The sequence below is a fragment of the Orcinus orca genome, chromosome 4, assembly GCF_937001465.1.
Source record: "Orcinus orca chromosome 4, mOrcOrc1.1, whole genome shotgun sequence".
Classification (NCBI taxonomy): domain Eukaryota; kingdom Metazoa; phylum Chordata; class Mammalia; order Artiodactyla; family Delphinidae; genus Orcinus; species Orcinus orca.
In genome coordinates, this window is record NC_064562.1 from 128,745,658 (window position 1) to 128,772,322 (window position 26,665).

The 26,665-nt window shown below is 37.2% G+C and overlaps 3 pseudogenes; 2 read left to right on the top strand and 1 right to left on the bottom strand.

The window, feature by feature from the left end:
* The first annotated feature begins 737 nt into the window (after positions 1-737).
* Positions 738-1,829, top strand: LOC101290256 (syntenin-1-like; annotated as a pseudogene).
* A 33-nt stretch (positions 1,830-1,862) lies between these two features.
* LOC101272222 (nucleolar protein 10-like) lies at positions 1,863-23,760 on the top strand (annotated as a pseudogene).
* A 420-nt stretch (positions 23,761-24,180) lies between these two features.
* On the bottom strand, positions 24,181-25,058 carry LOC101290004 (40S ribosomal protein SA-like; annotated as a pseudogene).
* Between the last annotated feature and the right edge of the window lie 1,607 nt (positions 25,059-26,665).

A 26,665-nucleotide genomic window follows, 5' to 3' on the forward strand; every position in this document is an offset into this window, starting at 1 on the left:
GCTCTCAGCTCTGGAGGCAGCCTGCATTCCTTGTCATGTGGCCTCATCCATTTAGAAGCCAGAAACAGTGCAATGAATCTTCTCATGGTTTGAGTCTCTGACTTTCTCTTTGATCCCTGCTTTTAAAGGGCTCATGTGATTAGGTCGGGCCCACCCAAAGAATCCCTCTCTAGGAGACGGAAGGCGTGAGGGGAAGGCACGGGCGGAAGGCTGGGACGCGCGGCGCGGGCGGTCCTCGGGCGCGCACCGTCCTCCTCTCTCTGGGTCTCAGAAGTCTGAGCCAGTGACCGGCGGCGGCTGCAGCGCGTGGGTCCCTGAGGCCTCGTGTGCCTCCAGCTTCCTCTGCTGACAGAGCTCAGCATCTTGCCACCTGGCAGAAGAGCAGATAATTAGAGGGCCCATCTCCATTTCCACAGAGCAGCCAATTATGGGTGGATTTTGATGGGGAGGAAAATCCTGCAAAAATGTCTCTGTACCCATCTCTTGAAGACCTGAAGGTAGACAAGGTGATTCAGTTTTTATGGAATTGAACTTTAAATTAACCATAGTAGACTTTGAACAGAGGTTTTTTTTTATTTTGAAAGCAGCAGTTGATACTGGCAAATGTTGGATTGGAAGATAAAGAGGGCTACAATCTACATCAGGCTGACCTCTTTAAGGAGAAGCAAATTATATGGGTATTTCCATTAGAAGACTTTTTGTGTCCTGAGCAGAAAGCTAGCTGCCTGGAGATGTAACAGCAAGCTCAAACTGCCTTTTCTGCAAACCCTGCCAATCCAGCAATTCTATCTGAAGCTTCTGCTCCCATCTCTCAAGATGGAAATCTCTATCCTAAACTGTATCCGGAGCTCTCTCAGTACATGGGCCTGAGTTTAAATGAAGAAGAAATACGTGCAAATATGGCTATGGTCCCTGGAGCACCAAGTCAGGGGCAGTTGGTAGCAAGAGCTTCCAGCATGAACTATATGGTGGCTCCTGTAACTGGTAATGATACTGGAATCCACAGAGCAGAAATTAAGCAAGGGATTCGGGAAGTCATTTTGTGTAAGGATCAAGATGGAAAAATTGGACTCAGGCTTAAATCCATAGATAATGGTATATTTGTTCAGCTAGTCCAGGCAAATTCTCCATCCTCGCTGGTTGGTCTGCGATTCGGGGACCAGGTGCTCCCGATCAACGGGGAGAACTGTGCTGGCTGGAGCTCCAACTGAGCACACAAGGTGCTCAAGCAGGCTTTTGGAGAGAAGATTACTATGACCATTCGTGACAGGCCCTTTGAACGGACAATTACCATGCATAAGGACAGTACTGGACATGTTGGCTTTGTCTTTAAAAATGGAAAAATCACATCCATAGTTCTGCAGCTAGAAACGGTCTTCTCACGGAACACAACATCTGTGAGGTCAACTGACAGAATGTCATTGGACTGAAGGGCTCTCAAATCGCAGACATACTGTCAACAGCTGGGAATGTAGTTACTATTACAATCATGCCTGTTTTTATATTTGAACATGTTATTAAACGGATGGCACCAAGCACTATGAAAAGCTTGATGGATCACACCATTCCTGAGGTTTAGAAGTCACGGCACAGTAGAAACTTCACTGAAGTTCTCCCGTTTACATCTCTGGCAACGTACCTTTCTATTATGCACATGAAGCTTTCTAGGAGCCAGCAGGCATATGCTGCATGAAGACCTTCCTGTCTTACAGCAGGGCTGGGGATCTTACTGTTTGATCTGATATCTTGTTCAGACTTCAAGATAGTTGTAGCCTTATCCTGATTTTACAGTTGAAAGACTTACTTTCATAGACTAGTGTCTTTACTGGAAACCAGATGCTTTTACAACCCGTGTCATTAGGATGACTGATACAGACTCAGCTTTGTTGGAACCAGTCACCTTCGATCCTGGGTATCAGGTAGTGCTGTTCATATCACTTTAGTTCTATGGTATATGTGCATTTTTACTGTTACCATAGTACATTTAGAATGATTACTTTTTTCTTTCAGTTCTGTTTGTATAAAACACCAATTAAGTAACACTGGTTTCATTCCATGTAAGCATTATTATACAGTGTATGTAGGCTGCAAGAGACTATATTGACTATCATTACGTTTTAACTACCTTTACTTAATATGCTTGGACTGTCACCTTAACAAACAACATTAAGCATCTAGAATAAAAGCCAAACTATTGCTGCCTTTCTAAAACCCCAAATGCAGTTCTCTGTTAAACTGAAACGGACACTAGCCCAGAGCAGTGTAACGGTACATATTGAGCAATAGCACAGCTGCTTAGTTGCATTTGAGATTTTCTAGTCCTTGTGTAATGGAAACTTTTCCTCTAAAAGTTACTGGTGTCACTTTCTGAGAAATGAATCACTATATATGTAATGTAAAAATTCTTGTACTAAATAGGATAAACTTTGACTTCTTTTTCATGTGTAGATTAAGTGGGATAATACCTGGTTTTGGCACTTACATGTAACCTAGCTGCTCTGGGATGTCTTAGAATGCTATCCTGCTCATTTGTTCCATTTCCTGACCCCTCCCTGCAAACAGAATGACAGTGACACTTCATCCTGATTTGTTTTTCCTTCTCTTTGGTTTATGCCTATTCTATTTTAATTGAAAATGTATAAATAAAGTTAGATTTTAGTCTGAAAAAAAAAAGAATCTATTTTAAGGTAAACTGATTCTAGATCTTAATTACATTTGCAAAATACCTTCACAGCAAAGCTAGATTAGCCCTTGGTTGAATGCAATAAATGGGAGTCCCGGGTACACTAGGGGCTAGGATACGTTGTAGGGCCAACCTTAGAATTCTGCCTACCACAGGGCCAAAAAGTTATGTGCATATCTTGATTATTACAGAATAATGATGGGGTTTTTTTGCAGCTGGAAAAGAGGAACTGTTTTTAATTTATTTTTTATTGAAGTATAGTTGATGTACAATGTTGTGTTACTTTCTGGTATACAGCAAAGTGATTCAATTATATATATAATAGAGTATATGTATTCTATTACCTGTTCTTTTCCATTATGGTTTATCATAGGATATTGAATATAGTTCCCTTTGCTGTATAGTAGGACCTTGTTGTTTATCCATTTTATAATTATTTGCATCTGCTAATCCCAAACTCCCAATCCATCCCTCCCCCACCTCTCCTCTTCCTTAGCAACCATAAGTCTGTTCTTTATGTCTGTGAGTCTATTTCGTTAATAAGTTCATTTGTGTCATATTTTAGATTCCACATATAAGTGATATCATATGGTATTTGTCGTTCTCTTTCTGACTTCACTTAGTATGGTAAACTCTCGTTCTATCCATGTTGCTGCAAATGGCATTATTTCATTCTTTCTAATGGATGAATAGTATTCCATTGTGTGTATATGTGTGTGTATATATATATATATATATATATATATATATATATATACACACACACCACATCTTCTTTATCCCAGAATAGTGATTTTGATGTATGTAAGATAAGAAATAAATCTTATGAGCTAAATACAAAATCATTTATAAATTATCAATGTTCCATTTATTATTCAAACATTGTCGGCTCATCAGTAGAACATCAAAAGGTGGGCAAAAAAAAGATTTAGTTGTCTTTGATTTTCTTGTGCCAACTTTCAATAATATAAAAACAAGGATTTTATTTACATTAAAAAAATTTAATTGTGAAGATTTAATTGTCTACAGGGAACAATTTGATTTAACAATTTGTTATTCTAATTTATAACTTTTACATGTTTAAATATAGAGTATATGGACTGGCCTTATATATATGGTATATAAGGATGGGTTTGTTCTTTTCCCACTAAATAGGGATCTCTCTTTTTTTTTAAAGCTAAGTGATTAAGGTGCTTACTAATATTAGCACATGTTGGGCTGTTTTGCAAGACAATCTGCTTCCCTCTATTCCTTGATTCCCTGAGCTAACTCACAGGGTCTCTGGGCCTGCTAAATCACAGATATGGTATATGCTAAGCAATCCTACAGCAACTCCCGGTCACTGTCTCCTAAGTTATACCCCAGAACCTCCCTATTCTGAGCAACAGAATAAATAAAATGCTCTTGCTACAAATTAGTTTTCCAACTAATTTCCCACCCATTGTTTAGATGATATGGGCAAGGTCTTTGTACAAGAACAATCTAGTTGAAGTAATTTTTACTAGCTTATTGTACTGGGCATTTTACCCTTCTCAGAAGATTTTCTGTGATAAAAAAGAAAAGTTTCTTTGGGACCAGGTAAAGTTCTACTTGGTAGCATCATCATGAAGTGATGTCAATATGTTAGGCAGTCTGAGAGGTCATATGAGGCAGGGTCTCTGCCACAGATTCACCAGAGCTGGCTTCCCTAAGATATCCTTTTATTTCCTCCCAGATAATCTATCAGCAGGAGCAGTAATTGTGATTTGTATGGATGGGTTCCTTTTAAGTTCTTGACCATATTTAAGTAACTCATCCAGACACACCATATTAACCATATGTCAAATCGTAACTGCATAGTATTCATAATATTCATAGTATTCAAGTATGCAACATGGCATTATTCAATTACAGTCCTATGTTCTTTCTTTGAGACATTAGAGTTGTATATTCGGGTCACTCAGACTTCTGAAACCAGTTAATGTAACATACTCTGACTAAAAAAAGCACATATGGTGGCAAAAGACTGGATAAAGGGCACATAATCACCAGGAAGTTCAAAGCTTCCAAGACCTGCTGATAATTCAAGCTAATGACTATCAGATGGCATTGTTTTCAAATCTTGACAGAAATCCTGACTGTTGAGTGCTCAAGGCACAACTAATCCACAGCTAAACCTCTGGTGTATTTCTTTTTTTCAACATCTCCCTAGAAACCTGCTAAGTCTTGGTGGTTTTTTGCTCACTCTGAGACTCCACAAAATCTCAACATCTCTGTGGCTATAATAGGCTGGTACTCAGACTAGAACCTGTCTGTCCACCATCCATTACATTACTGTGATGCCTCAGACCAGTTAGTAGATTTCTCATCTTCAAATACATAGAGCATTTCTTAATCGGTTATACCTATTTAACTAAATCCCATCTCTGCCTGAATGAAGGCAATTCCTAATCTTGATTACCTTTTCAAAATACAGTTGCCTGGAGGAAGAGAAAGGAAATTATACCAACAGAGATCTTATGTTTGTCCTAATGGCCTTATGGTGAGAACCTGAGAGGTATTTAAATTTAATACCCGTTGGGAATTCACAGAAGAGACCTGAATTTAGTGCAAGGATCTTTAATTCATGGAACTATTTGATGGTCCATAAACAAGTATATGTCTCTCTGCTCTCCTGTTACCTGGAAGGGGAGGGGACTGCAGTTTTCTTTCATTTTATTTCCCAAATTGTATATTATCATTCCCCAAGGCTGAATCCAAGAAATAATATCCCAGTGTATGCGGAAAATCAGCAACTGGATTTCCTTTTTCAAGGGTATACTCAACCTAGCTAACCGTGAGGACTGAACAAATTCTGAAAGCATTTAAACCTTACTGTATCTTAAGTCCAGGAAAGAAAAGGTGGAAAAAAAGATGTGTTTGTATCACTAAACTGTCTTCCATTTTAGCTAGCCAGCGTATTGGGGTATGCCATTCTCAAATGTTGGCATAATGGCTTACATTTTAATGTGTACCTGGGTAATGTAGAAGGAAAAAAGGAAAATCATCCTATACACCAGCACTATTCAATAGAACTTCCTGAGATGATGGACATGTTCTGCATCTGTATTCAATATGGTAGCCACTAGGCCAAACATGACTGTTGGGCACCTGAAACATGGTTAGTGTAACTGAGGGACACAATTTTTATTTTATTTAACTGCAGTTAACTTAAACTTGTATTCAAATGTCCACATATGGTTAGTGGCTACCAATATTAGACAGCACAGCTATTGACACAAAACAGCAACACTCCATTCTGAAGTTTGGTTCAGAAAGATACATATTCAGAGATACCAAAAATTGGGGGCTGATTAATTACAAATTCTTACTCTATCTTCTAATTTCCAGTAGAGAACTAATCCTTGTGTTGCAATTTCAATATGGCTCTTCAATTCATCCTAGTTAATGATTAATAGCACCTTCTCTAATAGAGTGTGAAAGCTCCCAAAGAAAAATATGATCTTAAAATATACCTGTAATGTACTGTAATCCACCTCAGACATTTAAGTATTTCTTACAACAACTTGCTTGAGAAGAACATGATGTATGCCTTTAACAGATAAGGATAATTTAGAGCAGCAAAATATCTAAATGTGCATATTACAAAAATAGGAAAATGATTTACAGCGCAGACTGCGTACTCTTTCTTTCTTTCTGGAGTCCATGTTTGTGTGTGTGTGTGTGTATGTGTGTGGTTATTAACTGTGTGGATCCAGGGCAGCACACACTCACTTTCCAGAGCACCCCGAGATTTTTATCTTTTACTTAGCTTTGGCAAACGTACGTGACGATACTGGTGCCTAAAGTGACCACTAAACTAATAAGCGCTTTACAGCAACCTCAGACTTCTGAAATGATCTTGAACAAATCAGGAAAGCACTGTAAGTGAAATTAATGAAATAAACAGTAGTTATAAAGTCTATTTATTATCATTCAAATTGTAACTTGTGACCTCTCCTATTTAAGGGTCATCTTTCTGTGGTATAGTAAGAAGTAAAAAAAGCGTATTTCACACATGCCGTTCAAACCAAGTGGCAGTTGCTTCTCCACACTGCCTTCTTCTCCCTGCCACTCTCAGGGCTGTCTGGGTGCTTCACTGTGATTAACCTCTCAAAACACCAGTGCCACTATCCTCCCATTATTACTGTGACTGTCGTATAGGGAAAGTCCCACTTCTCTTTACTGCCCTCTGCCATGATTTCTCATAACTGAACCAAGAACAAAGGTTACAGACTCAGTGAAAGTTTCATGCTCATCAGAGGGAATTTGAATCTGAAATACTGATATGGGAGATGGACAGGAAACCCAAGACTGGATGCTGATGTGCAAGGAAACGTGTTATAACCTCTAAAAGATCCTGCATGGGCTGACTGACTTGCTAGACTTGCTTTCATCTGGAATACAATCCTTATCTTTTCAAAGAGAGTGGCTCCTTAAAAAAGTCACCCCTAAATTTAGGGTTGGTCTCAGGCTCTAAAGTCTGCTTTCTTTCTTCAATAGGGCAATTCTCAGGTCTCAATAACCTACAAGGTCACATTTATTTCCCCATGTCCAAGATACTCGGAATAGTACAGGATGGCTTTTTGTACGTCAGATCAGGGTCCCTTTGTGATTCTACTTCCAGCATGACTGACCTTCCTTGTTTTACTGGGACAGATCCTGGTCTTTTACTGGGTTTTTGTCCCCATACTATTTTCTCAAGTGAAAATGAAAAGAACAAATTTCTGTATTTGACAGCATTTTTCTGATAGTTTTATGGTTTGGTTTTCTGAAATCTCCTGATAATCCTCAAATCCATCCTAACTTACAACTGGAGAATAGAAATGAGCCATGGAATAACAAAGAAACAAAAAAAAGTCTGACAGCAATAACAAGTGCCAGGTCAAAGAGGAAAAGACATAGGAGCAATGAGGACAACATAGATGGCTGCCAGAATTTTTGGCAAAAAGCAAGATACGGCTTACACATAGTACCAAGTCAAGGATGGGGGAGGGGAAGGAATGTTTCCATACTGTAGTACAGAACTGTAATTATAAAATAATTACCCTGAGTCATCAAGTAAATTCTTAACTACATTTAATCTACTGTCTTTATTAAGGCAGGGAAGGATATAATAAATTTAATGAAGCTGTCTATATATATTTTATATTCTTACCTCTCATCTTCTGAATAATTTGGTTGTTTCTGAATTAATTTATGTGATTACATCACAGTATTAGCTGGGTAACTTCTGAACTAGTTAAGGTGTTGTCTTTCTCTTACTCTGACTCATGATGACATTCAAATGATCCTTTTAAGAAGTAAGATTCACTTATTCTTCTTGAAATATATTTGTCTACCAAATTACTATTTAGTAATATTAAATGCATAATTCAGTTACTAAATTGCTATTAGTAGTTTGTAAATTTAGAACGTGTAAATATTTGCTAGTTTAATATCTTTCTATGAAGTTGGTTTTAGTTTAATTCTGTAGTTTTGTCCTCCAGTTCTGGACTTCAATAGTATAACAAACATCATGTCATTTGTCACGCTCTCGGCATGCTCTGGACTGCACATGTAATTGAAATGGAAAGCAGCTATTGGCTGTAAAGTCTTCTGGTGTGTTAAAAAGCAGACTACTAGCTATATCTTAAACCTGTCACTAATTATATGACATGGAAATTATTTAGTTTCCCTGTGTCTCAGTTTGCTTAACTGGAAAGACAGGAAAATTTTCTCTCTATCTCGATGTTGGTATAAAAATGTATGTGAAAGTGCTGTATTTGAAATTGACAGAAAATAAATGGTCGTTTTTATTAGCTTCATAGTGGCAGGAATATAGTTTTACCTAGTGAGAAAAAAGTTTTCCCCATCATTTTCCTACCCCAGTTCTTTTCTTATTATAGGAATGGGCTAAAATATGGCTTTGGAAACCTGATTGATGACTTTGAACTTATACTTTTAGAGAACTGCGGTAACTGCTAATGGCATCGTCAGGATCATCTAATCCATATGAACTAATGGAAAAGAATTCCGTATCTACAGTAAAGGGAGAATTTTGCCTGAGTCTATCTTTTTTGGTATATGTTTGAAGTGGGGCAAGGTAACAATATTGAAGGGCAGAGAATTACTATTTGATGATAATTCTGCCATTTATGTAATAACAAATGCAACAATTTTTTTGAGAGCCAGATATTGCTAAATGCTGTGAGGGACGCTATTGTGAATACAGAAAGACATATTGATGTAAAACTATCAATAGGAAAATACTAAATGGTAAAATGGAATAAGTTATTTTTCTACTCAAGGGTATTGAGGAAGACTTTGAATTTGAGGAAATATGAGACCTGAGTCTTAAAGACTGAATTGTATTTTAAAACAACAGTGAAGAGTCAGTTTCTAGTTATATATTATAGAATTATACAGAACTACATAGAATATATATTACATATCCTATTTGATATATATATATATGTAAAATAATGGAAAGAAATAGCATGTTTATGGAATCATGAGAGATTCAGTGGGTTTGGAAATTCAGCAGGCTTATGAAGAAAAGTTGTGGGAGATAGATTGGAAAGGTATACTGAGGGAGAAGATAAGATTGTGGAAGTATTCCGAATGCCTTATTTATTTTGGATTTTATTTTATGTGTAATGGAGAAATATTGGCACTTTTAAATTGTGGAAGCAAGATTTGTGTGTGACAAGCAGTTTGTATTTTAACAATTCAGTTGGTGCCTGAGTGGATGAGGATAGGGAAAGACACAACCATCTGTGAGGAAACAGAGACTAAGATGATTGCTCTCGGTAAATAGGGAAAAGAGAAGATATGATTAAGGGTGTTACAGGGAAATGATCAGTAGAACTTGTTGGCATATTGGACATAATGTAAAAGAGAAAAGAGAATCAAAGATGTCTCTGGGACATAATAGATCACATAGTTGAGGTAAACGGTGATGTCATTTATTGGGATGAAAAAATCCGGAAAGAAGAATATGCTGTCAGTATTTCTTGGGTTGTGTTCAAGTGTATCTATCTAGTATGAAGTCTGACTTTTTTTTGGTGGAACTGTTCTGGGTGCTGAAAAAAATAGCCATGATGCGGCTCGGTGATTGGGTTTCTGAAGAACAGTAAAGATATGGGTTTCAGAGTAAAGAAGTTCAGGGTGTCAGAAGGCTCATAAATATTGAATTCATCAATTTATTTATAAGGAATAGCAGGAGATAGGCTGGAGAGGGAGTAATACTTTTTCCTAGGCAACAGTTTTTGAAATTTTCCCCTCTGAGTCACATCCTCTAATTTCGTATTTCTCAAAGCATGGCTACCTGAGTAGCAGCAACAGCAACTTGGAACTTGTTCAAGGTACATCTTAGATCCCACCCATTACCTACTAAATCAGGAATTCGGGGCCTTTGAGGGCCAGAATCTGTGTTTTGAGAATATCACCAGGTGATTCTGATTCACTCTAAAGAGTCTGAATCTTGATTGCACATTGGAATCATCAGGGGATCATTAAAATATACTGATACCTGGACCATGTCCAGTGATTCTGCTATAGACAAGTGTGTGCCCTGGGCAACAGGACTAGGAATTTTGAAAGTTCCCCAGGTGATTCTAATGTGCAACTAAGGCTGAGAACTGTTGTTCCAAAGAGTAATTACAAAGAGATCCTAAGAGGAGTTTTCTTCAACCTTTAAAGTGCAAACCAGCCATCTAGGGTTACTCTTAAAAGTGCGAATTCTGATACAGTAGGTCTGAGGTGGAGCCTGAGAGTCTTCATTTCTAGTCTGTTCCTCTGTGAGCCATGTGTGACCACAGACTACGCTTCAAAGAGCAAAGCTCTAGAGCAGATTTGCCAAGCATGTATGACACATCTTCTAGAGTGTGAAGAAACAAGGGATTAGTTGGGGACGATTAGTTTGGCATAAGAACTGGTTGCTCAGCAAAAGAGATCAGAAGTGGGAGTAGAAGCCAATAAAATTTACAAACATATTCAATTTTCATAATGTTTTTAGATCGAATTGTCCAAAAATACAAGCACTTTTTAAAAAGTCTAGTCTTTTAAATCTAGTATGGGATCAAGCTAGTCTGAAGGGGTCAAAATTAAAATTTTGCAAGTAGGCTCCAAGAGAATCGTTGGATTATCATATTTCTTCCATGTTTTCCTGGAGAGAACGTGGGTTTAATTTCCTAGTATAACATTGATAGTCCTACCAAATGTTATTCTGGAAGGATTAAGCCACATAGACTCGTATTAATCTACTCACAGGTCAATAGGAAAGTATTTGTGTATTTTCACTTAATAGTAAAAGTCAACCTATAATTTTGGAACTTTAGAACTATGGGGAAAAAGATCCCAAAAGAGGATTATATAGCCTTTTGGGCCATTTTTTAAGAAATGTGCCTTTGTAGTTTTTTTTTATATGCACACTTAAGTACATATAGTATTACAATTGGTAATTAATCAGTAAGCTGAACTTGGCATGAATTTTTTTTTTTTTGCTTGCTTTTGTTTTTTTGTTTGTTTTTTGTCTCTTTTTAAAATTTTTATTTATTTTTTATACAGCAGTTTCTTATTAGTTATCTATTTTATACATATTAGTGTATATATGTCAATCCCAACCTCCGAATTCATCCCACCATTAGCACTGCTGCCTGCCTCCACTTTCCCCCCTTGGTGTCCATACTTTCATACTCTACATCTGTGTCTCTATTTCTGCCTTGCAAACTGGTTCATTTGTACCATTTTTCTAGATTCCATATACATGCATTAATATATGATACTTGTTTTTCTCTTTCTGACTTACTTCACTCTGTGTGACAGTCCATTCACATCTCTACAAATGACCCAATTTCATTCCTTTTTATGGCTGAGTAATATTCCATTGTATATATGTACCACATCTTCTTTATCCATTCTTCTGTCAATGGGCATTTAGGTTGCTTCCATGACCTGGCTATTGTAAATTGTACTGCAATGAACATTGGGGTGCATGTGCCTTTTTGAATTATGGTTTTCTCTGGGTATCTGCCCAGTACTGGGATTGCTGGGTCATATTGTAGTTCTATTTTTAGTTTTTTTAGGAACTTCCATACTGTTCTCCATAATGGCTGTATCAATTTACATTTCCACAAACAGTGCAAGAGGGTTCCCTTTTCTCCACACCCTCTTCAGCATTTGTTGTTTGTAGATTTTCTGATGATGCCCATTCTAACTGGTGTGAGGTGATACCTCATTGTATTTTTGATTTCCATTTCTCTAATAATTAGTGATGTTGAGCAGCTTTACATGTGCCTCTTGGCCATCTGTATGTCTTCTTAGGAGAAAGGTCCATTTAGGTCTTCTGCCCATGTTTTGACTGGGTCGTTAGTTTTTTTTAATATTGAACTGCATGATCTGTTTATATATTTTGGAGATTAATCCTTTGTCAGTTGATTCATTTGCAAATATTTTCTCCCAAACTGAAAGTTGTCTTTTTGTCTTGCTTATAGTTTCCATTGCTGTGCAAAAGCTTTGAAATTTTATTAGGTCCCATTTGTTTATTTTTGTTTTTATTTCCATTTCTCTAGGAGATGGGTCAAAAAGGATCTTGCTGTGATTTATGTCGTAGAGTGTTCTACCTATGTTTTCCTCTAAGAATTTGATAGTGTCTGACCTTAGATTTAGGACCTTAATCCATTTTGAGTTTATTTTTGTGTATGGTGTTAGGGAGTGTTCTAATTTCATACTTTTACATGTAGCTGCCCAGTTTTCCCAGCACCACTTATTGAAGAGGCTGTCTTTTCTCCACTATATATTCTTGCCTCCTTTATCAAAGATAAGGTGTCCATATGTGCGTGGGTTTATCTCTGGGCTTTTTATCCTGTTCCATTGATCTATCTTTCTGGTTTTTGTGCCGGTACTCTACTGTCTTCATTACTGTAGCTTTGTAGTATAGTCTGAAGTCAAGGAGCCTGATTCCTCCAGCTCCATTTTTCGTTCTCAAGATTGCTTTGGCTATTCAGGGTCTTTGTGTTCCATAGAAATTGTGAAATTTTTTGTTCTAGTTCAGTGAACAATGCCAGTGGTAGTTTGATAGGGATTGCATTGAATCTGTAGACTGCTTTGGGTAGTAGAGTCATTTTCACAATGTTGATTCTTCCCATCCAAGAACATGGTATATCTCTCCATCTCTTTGTATCATCTTTAATTTCTTTCATCAGTGTCTTATAGTTTTCTGAATACAGGTCTTTTGTCTCCTTAGGTAGGTTTATTCCTAGGTATTTTATTCTTTTTGTTGCAATGGTAAATGGGAGTGTTTCCTTAATTTCTCTTTCAGATTTTTCATCATTAGTGTGTAGGAATGCCAGAGATTTCTGTGCATTAATTTTGTATCCTTCTACTTTACCAAATTCATTGATTAGCTCTAGCAGTTTTCTGGTAGCATCTTTAGGATTCTCTATGTATAGTGTCATGTCATCTGCAAACAATAACAGCTTTATTTATTCTTTTCCAATTTGGTTCCTTTTATTTCTTTTTCTTCTCTGAATTCTGTGGCTAAAACTGCCAAAATTATATTGAATAATAATAGTGGTGAGAGTGGGCAACCTTTTCTTCTTCCTGATCTTAGAGGAAATGGTTTCAGTTTTTCACCATTGAGAATGATGTTGGCTGTGGGTTTGTCATATATGGCCTTTATTATGTTGAGGTATGTTCCCTCTTTGCCTACTTTCTGCAGAGTTTTTATCATAAATGGGTGTTGAATTTTGTCAAAAGCTTTTTCTACACCTATTGAGATGATCGTTTGGTTTTTCTCCTTCAATTTGTTAATATGGTTTATCACATTTATTGATTTGTGTTATTGAAGAATCCTTGAATTCCTGGGATAAACCCCACTTGATCATGATGTATGATCCTTTTAATGTGCTGTTGGATTTTGTTTGCTAGTATGTTGTTGAGGATGTTTGCATCTATGTTCATCAGTGATATTGGCCTGTAGTTGTCTTTCGTTGTGACATCTTTGTCTGGTTTTGGTATCAGGGTGATGGTGGCCTCATAGAATGAGTTTGCGAGTCTTCCTCCCTCTGCTATATTTTGGAAGAGTTTGAGATGGATAGGTGTTAGCTCTTCTCTAAATGTTTGATAGAATTCGCCTGTGAAGCGATGTGGTCCTGGGCTTTTGTTTGTTGGAAGATTTTTAATCACAGTCTCAATTTCAGTGCTTGTGATTGGTCTGTGTATATTTTCTATTTCTTCCTGGTTCAGTCTCAGAAGGTTGTGTATTTCTTCCAGGTTGTCCATTTTATTGGCATAGAGTTGCTTATAGTAATCTCTCATGATCCTTTCTATTTTTGCAGTGTCAGTTGTTACTTCTCCTTTTTCATTTCTAATTCTATTGATTTGAGTCTTCTCCCTTTTTTTCTTGATGAGTCTGGCTAATGATTTTTCAATTTTGTTTGTCTTCTCAAAGAACCAGCTTTTAGTTTTATTGATCTTTGCTATCATTTTCTTTGTTTCTATTTCATTTAATTCTGCTCTGATATTTATGATTTCTTTCCTTGTACTAACTTTGGGTTTTGTTTGTTCTTTTTCTCTAGTTCCTTTAGTTGTAAGGTTAGATTGTTTATTTGAGATTTTTCTTTTTTTTGAGGTAGGATTGTATTGCTATAAACTTCCTTCTTAGAAGTACTTCTGCTGCATGCCATAGGTTTGGGGTCATTGTGTTTTCATTGTCATTTGTTTCTAGGTGTTTTTTTGATTTCCTATTTGATTTCTTCAGTGATCTCTTGGTTATTTAGTAGTGTATTATTTCGACTCCATTTGTTTGTATTTTTTAGAGATTTTTTCCTGTAATTGATATCTAATCTCAAAGCATTGTAGTTGGAAAAGATACTTGATACGATTTCAATTTTCTTAAATTTACCAAGGCTTGATTTGTGACACAAGATATGATCTATCCTGGAAAGTGTTCCATGAGCACTTGAGAAGAAAGTGTAATCTACTGTTTTTGAATGGAATGTCCTATGAATATGAATTAAGTCCATATTTTTTAATGTATCATTTAAAGCTTGTGTTTCCTTATTTATTTTCATTTTGGATGATCTGTCCATTCATGAAAATGGGGTGTTAAAGTCCCCTACCATGATTGTGTTACTGTCTATTTCCCCTTTTATGGCTGTTAGCATTTGTCTTATGTATTGAGATGCTCCTATGTTGGGTGCATAAACTTTTACAATTGTTATATCTTCTTCTTGGATTAATCCCTTGATCATTATGTAGTGTCCTTCTTTGTCTCTTGCAATAGTCTTTATTTTAAAGTCTATTTTGAATGATATGAGAACTGTACTCCAGCTTTCTTTTGATTTCCTTTTGCATGGAATATCTTTTTCCATTCCCTCGTTTTCAGTCTGTATGTGTCCCTAGGTCTGAAGTAGGTCTCTTTTAGACAGCATATATAAGGGTCTTGTTTTTGTATCCATTCAGCCGCCTGTGTCTTTTGGTTGGAGCATTTAATCCATTTATAATTAAGGTAGTTATTGATATGTATGTTCCTATTACCTTTTTCTTAATTGTTTTGGGTTTGTTATTGCAGGTCTTTTCCTTCTCTTGTGTTTCCTGCCTAGAGGAGTTCCTTTAGCATTTGTTTTCAAGCTGGTTTCGTGGTGCTGAATTTCCTTTGCTTTTGCTCTCTGTAAAGTTTTTAATTTCTCGTCGATCTGAATAAGATCCCTGCTCTGTAGAGTAGTCTTGATTGTAGCTTTTTCCCTTTCATCACTTTAAATATGTCCTGCCACTCCCTTCTGGTTTGCAGAGTTTCTGCTGAAAGATCAGCTGTTAACCTTATGGGGATTCCCTTGTATGTTATTTGTTGTTTTCCCCTTTCTGCTTTTAATATTTTTCTTTGTATTTAATTTTTGATAGTTTAATTAATATGTGTTTTGGCATGTTTCTCCTTGGATTTATCCTGTATGGGACCCTCTGTTCTTCCTGGACTTGATTGACTTTCCTGTATTAAGGAAGTTTTCAACTATAGTTTTCAACTATAGTTTTCAACTATAATCACTTCAAATATTTTCTGACTCCCTTTCTATTTCTCCTTTTCTTCAGGGACCCCTATTATTCGAACATTGGTTTAGTTAATATTGTCCCAGAGGTTCTGAGGCTCTTCTCAATTCTTTTCATTCTTTTCTTCTGTCTTCTGCTCTGCGGTAGTTATTTCCACTATTTTATCTTCCAGGTCCCTTATCCGTTCTTCTGCCTCAGTTATTCAGCTATTGATTCCTTCTAGAGAATTTTTAATTTCATTTATTGTGTTGTTCATCATTGTTTGTTTGCTCTTCAGTTCTTCTAGGTCCTTGTTAATCATTTCTTCTATTTTCTCCACTCTATTTCCAAGATTTTAGATCACCTTTGCTATCATTACTCTGAATTCTTTTTCCGGTCGACTGCCTATTTCCTCTTCATTTGTTTGGTCTGGTGGGTTTTTTATCTTTCTCTTTCATCTGCTGTGTGTTTCTGTGTCTTCTCATTTTGCTTAACTCACTGTGTTTGGTTTCTCCTTTTCACAGGTGCATGTTTGTAGTTCCTGTTGTTTTTGGTGTCTGCCCTCCGTGGGTAAGGTTTGTTCAGTGGTTTGTGTAGGCTTCTGGTGGAGGGGACTGGTGCCTGTGTTCTGATGGATGAGGCCGGATCTTGTCTTTCTGGTGGGAGGACCACATTTGGTGGTATGTTTTGGGTGTCTGTGACCTTATTATGATTTTAGGCCACCTCTCTGCTAATGGGTGGGGTTGTGTTCCTGTGTTATTGAAGAATCCTTGCAACCCTGGGGTAAAACACACTTGATCATGGTGTACAACCCTTTTGATGTGTTGTTGGAGTCTGTTTGCTAGTATTTGGTTGAGGATTTTTGCATCTATATTCATCAGTGATACTGGTCTGTAATTTTCTTCTTTTGTATTATCTTTGTCTGGTTTTGGTAGCAGGGTGATGGTGGCCTCGTAGAATGAGTTTGGGAGTGTTCCTCTGCAATTTTTTGGAAGAATTTGGGAAGGATGATTGTTAGCTCTTCTCTAAATGTTTGATAGAATTCATCTGTGAAGCCATCTGGTCCTGGACTTTTGTTTGTTGGAAGATATTTAGTCACAGTTTCAATTTCATTACTTGTGATTCATCTGTTCATATTTTCTATTTCTTCATGGCTCAGGCTTGGAAGATTATACCTTTCTAAGAATTTGTCCATTTCATCCAGGTTGTCCATTTTATTGGCATAGAGTTGCTTGTAGTAATCTCTTATGATGCTTTGTATTTCTGTGGTGTCCATTGTAACTTCTCCTTTTTGATTTCTAATATTATTGAGTGGTATCCTCTCCCCCTTTTTCTTGAGTCTGGCTAATGGTTTATCAATTTTGTTTATCTTCTCAAAGAACCAGCTTTTAGTTTTCTTGATCTTTGCTATTGTTTTTTTTGTATCTATTTCATTTATTTCTGCTCTGATCTTTATGATTTCTTTCCTTGTACTAACTTTGGGTTTTGTTTGTTCTTTTTCTCTAGTTCCTTTAGGTGTAAGGTTAGACTGTTTATTTGAAATTTTTCTTTTTTCTTGAGGTAGGATTGTATTGCTATAAGCTTCCCTCTTAGAACTGCTTTTGCTGCATCTCATAGATTTTGATCGTCATGTTTTCATTGTCATTTGTTTCTAGGTATTTTTTTATTTCCTCTTTGATTTCCTCAGTGATCTCTTGGTTATTTAGCATTGTATTGTTTAGCCTCCATGTGTCTGTGTTTTTTTCCCCTGTAATTTATTTCTAATCTCATAGAGTTGTGCTCAGAAAAGATGCTTGATGTCATTTCAGTTTTCTTAAATTTACCAAGGCTTGATTTGTGACACAAGATGTGATCTATCCTGGAGAATATTCTGTGTGCATTTGAGAAGAAAGGGTAATCTGCTGTTTTTGGATGGAATGTCCTATAAATATCAATTAAATCTATGTGGTTTATTGTGTCATTTAAAGCTTGTGTTTCCTTACTAATTTTCTGTGTGGATGATCAGTCCATTGGTGTAAGTGGGGTGTTAAAGTTCCCCCTATTATTGTGTTATCATCGATTTCCTCTTTTATAGCTGTTAACATTTGTATTATGTATTGAGGTGGTCCTATGTTGGGTGTGTATATATTTATAATTGTTATATCTTCTTCTTGGATTGATCCCTTGATCATTATGTAGTGTCCTTCCTTGTCTCTTCTAACATTCTTTATTTTAAAGCCTATTTTATCTGATATGAGTATTGCTGCTCCAGCTTTCTTTTGATTTCCTTTTGCATGGAATATCTTTTTCGATCCCCTCACTTTCAGTCTGTATGTGTCCCTAGGTCTGAAGTGGGTCTCTTGTAGACAGCATATATATGGGTCTTGTTTTTGTATCCATTCAGCGGGTCTATGTCTTTTTTTTTTTTTTTTTTTTTTTGTGGTACGTGGGCCTCTCACCGTTGTGGCCTCTTCCGTTGCGGAGCACAGGCTCAGTGGCCATGGCTCACGGGCCCAGCCCCTCCGCGGCACGTGGGATCCTCCCGGACCAGGGCATGAACCCACGTCCCCTGCATCGGCAGGCAGACTCCCAACCACTGCACCACCAGGGAAGCCCGGGTCTATGTCTTTTGATTGGAGCATTTAATCCATTTACATTTAAGGTAATTATTGGTATGTATGTTCCTATTACCATTTTGTTAATTGTTTTGGTATTGTTTTTGTAGGTCATTTTCTTCTCTTGTGTTTCCCACTTAGAGAAGTTCCTTTAGCATTTGTTGTAGAGCTGGTTTGGTGGTGCTGAATTCTCTTAGCTTTTGCTGTTTTGTAAGCTTTTGAATTCTCTGTTGAATCTGAAAGGAATCCTTGCTGGCTAGAGTAATGTTGGTTGTAGATTCTTCCCTTTCATCACTTTAAATATATCATGACACTCCCTTCTGGCTTGTAGAGTTTCTGCAGAGAAATCAGCTGTTAACCTTATGGGAGTTCCCTCATATGTTATTTGCCATTTTTCCCTTGTTGCTTTTAATAATTTTTCTTTGTCTTTAATCTTTGTCAATTTGATTACTATGTGTCTCAGCATGTTTCTCCTTGGGTTTATCCTGCCTAGGACTCTGCATTTCCTGGACTTGGGTGACTATTTTCTTTCCCATGTTAGGGAAGTTTTCAACTATAATCTCTTCAAATATTTTATTCGGTCCTTTATCTCTCTCTTCTTCTTCTGGGACCCCTATAATGCGAACGTTGGTGCATTTAATGTTGTCCCAGAAGTCTCTTAGGCTGTTTTCATTTCTTTTTTCTTATTCTGTTCCGCAGCAGTGAATTCCACCATTCTGTCTTCCAGGTCACTTATCTGTTCTTCTGCCTCAGTTATTCTGCTATTGATTCCTTCTAGTGTATTTTTCATTTCAGGTATTGTATTTTTCATCCTGTTTGTTTGTTCTTTAATTCTTCTACATGTTTGTGCTTTAATTCTTGTAGGTCTTTGTTAAACATTTCTTGCATCTTCTCACTCTTTTTCTCCATTCTTTATCCGAGGTCCTGGATCATCTTCACTCTCATTATTCTGAATTCTTTTTCTGGAAGGTTGCCTATCTCCATTTCATTTAGTTGTTTTTCTGCATTTTATCTTGTTCTGTCATCTGATACATAGACCTCTGGCTTTTCATTTTGTCTATCTTTCTGTGAATGTGGTTTTCATTCCACAGGCTGCAGGATTGTACTTCTTCTTGCTTCTGCTGTCTGCCCTCCTGTAGTTTTAATGAAAATTCAATTTAAATTGTGGTGGTTGAAGGAAACCAATTAAGCTGCCTCCCTTTACCAGTGACAGTAATTGAATCCTTATTTGTGTAATTGGGCCGAGAAATGTCTTAATTAACAAAGGGTTGATCTGAGTCTGAGATGACATCTTACCCTTTGGCTGTTGAATTCTGTCTTCTTCTTCGTCAAAAGGAAAATAATCAAACATGTTAGAATGATTAAATAGGAACTCTGCCTTTCAATCTAACCTTTAGGCTCCTGGAGTTAGGAGACATGGACATTTCCTCTTATAAATTACATTCTAGACTGATTAATTGATTATTAAATGGGTGAACTAATCTTGAGTGGAAAAGGGATGAGAGATTAAGTAATACTATTTAGTAAATATTAAAAGGAATTGGTCCAGAAAGTAGTTAGATACCATGCATTCCTACTATGAGTTAACTCAAATTATAAAGCCATCTCCCATTTTCCCAACAATAAGGTCCAAAATGAAGTTTGTGGCTTTTTTACTAACTATACCATGTTAATATTTAATTATAAATACATAATTGTAAATTAACTTTTAATATTTAATTTCTTAAATAAGTTATAAAATATTCAAATTTACGCATATAATTACCTTATCTATATAAAAATATGCTTTTCCACATTTCTTTAAAATATTTTATTCAAGCTTTTCATATGTATCTTACAAAGTAGTATCACCCTCAGAATTGCTTGTTGAATCCTCTTTGTTGAGAGAACATAATTTTGCCAGACCACATTTTTTGAGATAGAACATGTGTTGGATCAGTATGTGTTATTCTCACTGGAAAATTTACCCTGAGAGTATACAATCAGAAAACATTAATACATCATTTTATATTGTCCTATGTACATGCATTTATGATCTCCAAAACATAACCACACTTTCTGCTTTGCTTTTCAAGTAAATTTTAGAAGCCTTTACAATCAAACACTTAAAATTGTGAAGTCATCCCAGTGAGAGTAATGAAGAAATATGTATTAAAGTTTCTTCTTGTTTTTTTCACCAATTTATTCAGTTAATCATTTAATACTAATATTGACATATGTGGCTTCAGACTGATGTGTCTTCTTTCCCAAACTGTATTTGATTAATCAAAATTTAGTAAATTGAGAGAAGGTCTGCCATAACTAGACTTTGTAAGACCTTGGATATAAGATAACTATATCCTCTTATCTGAGGATTAAAATTTTAGGAGGAAAGAGCTTTGGCTTATAATTGAGTATGCCCAGCAATAGTAATAAGTTTCAGTTCATAGAAATTTTATCATTGTTTTAAAGCAAATTCATACTATCATTATTTCTGAATTCTACATTCAATTTTATTTTGTATTTGTATCTGAAACTGATTATGATTAGTAAAAATTATAACAGGCGACTTAGGAAATTCTCTAAAGGTGTTCATATATTATATAAAAAGTGATATACACACTCTCTTGTATTAGACCGAGTGTCCTGTGGAATATACTTCTCCTTTTGTGTAAGTTCTTTTTGCTGAGAGAAGTAAATTATTAGCAATGATATGTGGAAGCAATTTAATTCAACCTTAACCTTAGGGCTTTTCCCTTTACATGTAGTAATGTCTAAATTTGACCCTATGTTAAGAAATTATGTTTACCTGTATATTATCAACTTTTACTACTGGCAGGAAACAAACCCAAAATTTGTTTTCCACAAGATTTTTTATTGATGTGGATGTAACTTGAAACCTGTTCTTTGCTGGGCTCCACTGAGCTCATCCCAGCTGCATGAGTCCTCTCACACCTGTATCCATTCTAAAGGAGGAGCCACCATCTGAGACATGATGTTCTCATGGCAGAGGACAACTGCTTAGATAGGACAGAGCCAACCCAGGCAAAGCATTTAAAGCTTCTATTTGAACAGGTGTATGTCACACCTACTCACACTCCATTGACTAAAGCAAGTCTCATGGCTAAGCCAGTGTCAATGGAACAAGAGGGTGTATTCCCTACCAATGGGGAAGCATGGCATGGGTGGGGAGGAGACAAATAATTGTGAGCAAATAATAAATCTACTCTAGCTTGTTAACTGATAACTAAATCATTTTGTTGAGTGTCTTTTAATTTGTAAAATTTGCTTAAACATCATTAGAATTAAAGCTAATGTAATTGAGTGTGAAGGACATACACTGCTTTTGAGTACCTACAATGGCCATGAAATTGGATGAAGATCAGTCACATGAAAATCGTATAAAAGTTGAGAGAAGACACTGAATATATTTTCTAATGTACTTATAGTTTCTCATGATGCCATTAATAATAATTTCCTTTATGCTTTTTAAATTCTCAGGTAATTTTCATGTCTAAGGTCTATTTGGAAGTTTTTCTACCCTGTCAGTGCAGTATCCAAGTCTGGTTCTCTTCCAGCTCTCCTAGAGCTTCTAGGAGGTATTTAATTTCCTTTAGTATTTCTGCTAAAGTAGTTAGACTAAACTCTTTTCTATATATATCCTACGGAACGGATATGTAGCTTCAAGAAGTTAATGTATAAGAAGGTACATAGCATATGGAATGCATTCTAAAAGTCACATCCTTTTTTAGTCCTATGATTTCATTATGAAAATGTTGATATATTTGCTACTTTTAAGAAATACTTTATCGTTAACTTTTGCCATGATGTCCTCAAATTCTTACGAACAGCTTATCCTGATTTTTCTCATTGTCACTGAAAGCCTGGGAGTGATAATGAACACAAGAAGAAAAACAATTTTCCCACCACTCTCTGATGATGTCTCTAAGCCAATCATATGTCCTAGATTATCAGAGGCAATTCCCATTTAAAATATGCTGCTTCAGGGCTTCCCTGGTTGAGAGTCCGCCTGCCGACGCAGGGGACACGGGTTTGTGCCCCGGTCCGGGAAGATCCCACATGCCGCGGAGCGGCTGGGCCCGTGAGCCATGGCCGCTGAGCCTGCGCGTCCGGAGCCTGTGCTCCACAACGGGAGAGGCCACAACAGTGAGAGGCCCGCGTACCGCAAAAAAAAAAAAAAAGAAAAAGAAAAAAATGCTGCTTCACTTCCCCATAAGTATAATTTTATATATGACATCTATTTTTCATGTTTTGGTTCACAAAAATATGCTACCCTTGGAGCTTCCGGGTTGGTGAGCATGGAGATTCAGGGAAAGGGGTGCCCTAGGAGATGGCATGAAAGCTCCATGCCCTTTCCCATTACCTCGACCTATGCCTCTCTTCCATCTGGCTGTTCTAGAGTTATATCCCTTTATAATAAACCAGTAATCTAGTTTTGGGTTCTGTTCCCAGGTTATGAGTTCCTTCTTAGACAAATTGACAGAAGAATTAGGAGAGGATACAGAAAGAACAGTTTATGATGATTAAAAATTTGCCACCAAGAAAGCCCCTGAAAATATAAGGCTCACACGTATTATTGAACCATTTTTTCTCCGGGCATATATTCCTGGATTTTTCATGGTTATAAGACTCTATCTATCATAAGACTCATGAAATGCATGATAAATCCATTTGCTTATGAAGCATATGGGAAATATAAGATCCAACAGAAGATAGAAGAAACTCGTGCATAGAGTCCAATTAAAGAATTTGCCAAAAGTTAACAAAGGGCTAGCACTTAGCTGAGGAAGAGGAAGAGGAGCAAAAATCTACATAGAAGAAGAAAGTTAAGAGCCTTCCTAATATTCTTTCTTACCAGCGATGGTTTTAAAGTTACATTTGAGAACGCTGACTTTCAGGGAGACCAAGAGAGTGAAGAATTTAGGCTTTTGAATTCACCTGTTTCAAAAATTAGTGAAAAAAGCAAGAAGCAACTAAGATTCTTAGATTCTTCATGAAAAAGGGGAAGAGAAAGAACTGGAAGGAAAACCAAGTGATGCAGAAAATTTTGAGTTCAGATGGTAAAAAAGATGGGGTTGAAGAGGTCAGGAAGTAGCACAGACTTCTCCACCAGGCGGAAGCAGTAGGAGAGACACAAGGAGAACCAGCAGATGGTCCTCAAGCCCCAGTTATATGTGATCAAAGCAGGAGAAGAACTCGGAAGCTTCAGAGACTGCCACCAACCAGAAGCAGATGAATAAAACCCTTGAAGATCGTTTGAAACTTGAATCAGAAAATGGGACATTGAGTGTATCAGACACTACAATTGGCAGTAAACAATTGACATTCACGTTAAAGAGGTCTGAAGAGCAGAAGCAACAGGAGACTGAGAAGCTGCACTGACAGGAAGGGAAAACACTTCCTGGTTCAGCAGGTCACCTGAAGTTAAGACACGGAAGAGGATGGCTGTTTCTTTGAATTTGGAAATGATCCTACTTGTGATTTGAAAGGAGGACCTCTCCCCCAGATTGATCATCATTAGAGTACATTAAACACAGAGAGGGGAATGTACATTTTTAATGTTTTGTATAAATTCCAGATGCAACTAAAAAGTTAAAGATTTGACAACTTGTCCCTGTGCCTTATGGGTCAGACTTTGAAACTGGACCCCTTCCCCCACCAAAATGGTCAGTGTGTCGCCCCCAGGGTGCTTTTGGTAAGTTGCTGCTCCCCATAAACATGGTTATTTTCCCATGGTTTTAATCAAGTAGGCCAGGTTGTTATTTTTTAACAATGTAATATGTGTGCCATGAAATGGAAGGTTATCCTGTGCTAAAAATGAAGCTTGATCATGCTCTGGGAACTTCTTTTCTTGCAATACCTGCTTCCATTCACTATCTAGTCAGTGGCCCAAGCAATGGGAGCTACAGACCACTCTTCCAGCGGCAGACTGAGCTCTCCATTCTTCAGTAGGGAACTGCCGGATAGCACAGAGAGCACCTGCCGACCTTCAGACCAGCCTGGGACCTGGGATTGAGTAGCAGTAAATTTGGGAGCTGGAGCAGTTCATTCATCCTGAAATTCCTCCTTGGTTACAGCCTTTTAAGCAGCCTGATCTTCCTTTTCAGTCTATTTCAGACCTCTGAAGGAGTAGAGATTAGGTGTGACCTCCCATGGGTGTTCACAGGAGAAGGTGCCACGTATGTGCAGAGCTTCCTTGGCCAGCATCTACCACATCAGACTCACTAAGTGAGCCCCTTTGTTGTTATAGGGGATGGTCTCTGTCCTTCCTGCTAGAGCCTTCACATAGTGCAGAGGCCAGTCTGTGTTATACTGAGCGACTGTAGGCGGGTTAACATAAGATGCCTCTGTGAGAGGCTGGTGGTCAACCCTCGGATCAGTAACCACCAGAAATCATGACCCCCAGAAGGCTGCCTGGATTTGGTTGGTGAATATTCCAGGAGTTAAGCGGCCAGCAGTAGGAGTGGCTCCAGTGACAGCAGCAAACTTCAGCACAGCTCTATCACCAGTAATCTTGGAGGATATGATACCGATATCAGCTGAGTTTTCAATGGCACAAGCTGCCAGCAAAGGCTTCTAAGCTTTTCCCAGTTTCTCTTCATATTTATGATGTAGATGCCACTGCCTTTTTTTTTTTTGTAGATGTACTGTTCCATTTGGAAGTCAAGGTTTTTGCCACCTAAGTGGGTTCCTGCTGCAAGGAATTTGTGGACATCCTCCTCCCTCAGTAGCAGAATATCAAGGGCTCTGGACATGGTGAAAATTTCCATTTACCTTATGATAGGAACCCAGAACAATGCTGTATGGACCCCTCTATGGGTAGTGCAGAAAGGTGAGTTGTATTTTGATTTGTATTTTTATTATTATCAACTTGCACATTTTTTTCATGTGTATTGTCGGTTTATATTTCTTCATTTGTGAATTATCACGATGTTTTCCCATTTTTCTTTGGAGACTTTGTCTTTTGCTAAGTTGGAAGCATCCCTTATATATAGTACCTAGTTTCAACACTCATCCTCAAACGTGTTGCTAAAATACTTTCTCAGTTTGGGGCTTTCTTTTTAAAATTCTTTAAAGGTATTTAACAAACAACTTTTATTTGTATTTTTAATAGTTTTTGACCAAAAATGAGGTACTGAAAATAGATTTTCAGGAAAACGAATTTAGCAGTGGTAGGCAGGGTTGATTAGATAGGGAAGGCTCAATTAAGATATCAGTTCATAATCAAAAAGTGAGACAAGTTTCTGCAGTCAGAAGCCGGAGATGGAAACAAAACATAATGAATAAGTATCAGATGCCTTTTAAGGGAAGAATGATAGGAATTGGTTCAATGTAGCATCTAAAGAGATATGAGTTACAGATGATTCCAAAATTTAAGACTAAGAAAAATATATCAGTGCTAGAAACATAAATGTTAGCATGCTGCCCCATTGTTTTTCTCAAAGTTTGTTTTCTTTGATTTTAAGTAAACTGAGTTTAAGGTGACAACAATCTACAAATATGAACACTGAAGAGTTGTTAGGAATTTTTTTCTACCACATCTTTGATAAGCATTCCAAAATAATGAAACTCAAATTCATGTTTGGTTTTATTTCATTATAACCATTATTTGTGTTGTTAGCTAGTGGCCACCAGATACAGAGGATTTTCTCAGTCTTCCCTCTAACTTACTGCTATGGTTGTGTTACTCCTCCTGTCCCATACTGGTCCCATATTGGTCCCAAGTCACAGGTGTGTGATCTGCTGTGACATGAGACTCCAGTCTCTACTCTGCTTCCATCCCTTCCCCTATGTTCCGGAATTACCACCCACTACATATCTAAGCCCAAGCTTACTACATATGTGGAATCATGGGCAATGGCAAGTGGCTTGGCTGATCAGGGGACTGGAAAGAGAAAGATTAAAAGATCAGGTTCAAGGAGGTCTGAGGTAGAAGCATGTGGATGGACACAGGAGAATGGGCACATGTGGAGAACAAAAAGTAGCACTGATACATTGCTGTCTCTTGGTACAGGACTGTGACATCTTGCCTATAAAAGGTTGTCATAAGAATCCCATAGAGAGGAGTCTCTGCTACTTTCTCTGTCCATCTGACAATCTCTTATCCACAATCCAAAATCCAAAGATTTCTGACATCCAACCGTTATTTTTTTGCAAATTCATTTGGCAGCAGAAATTTACTTGAACTGACATGATGACAGTATAGTTTCAATTATTATTAATAAAGCCAATAAATTAAAGAGCCCAGATGTCACGTGATTTTCCAATACAGTAAGGATTACAGTGGTGAGAAGAGCACCCACATTACTAAGAACGCAGGTGGTGGCTCTTTTCTGCGGGCTGGGGCAGGAGAACATGCTAT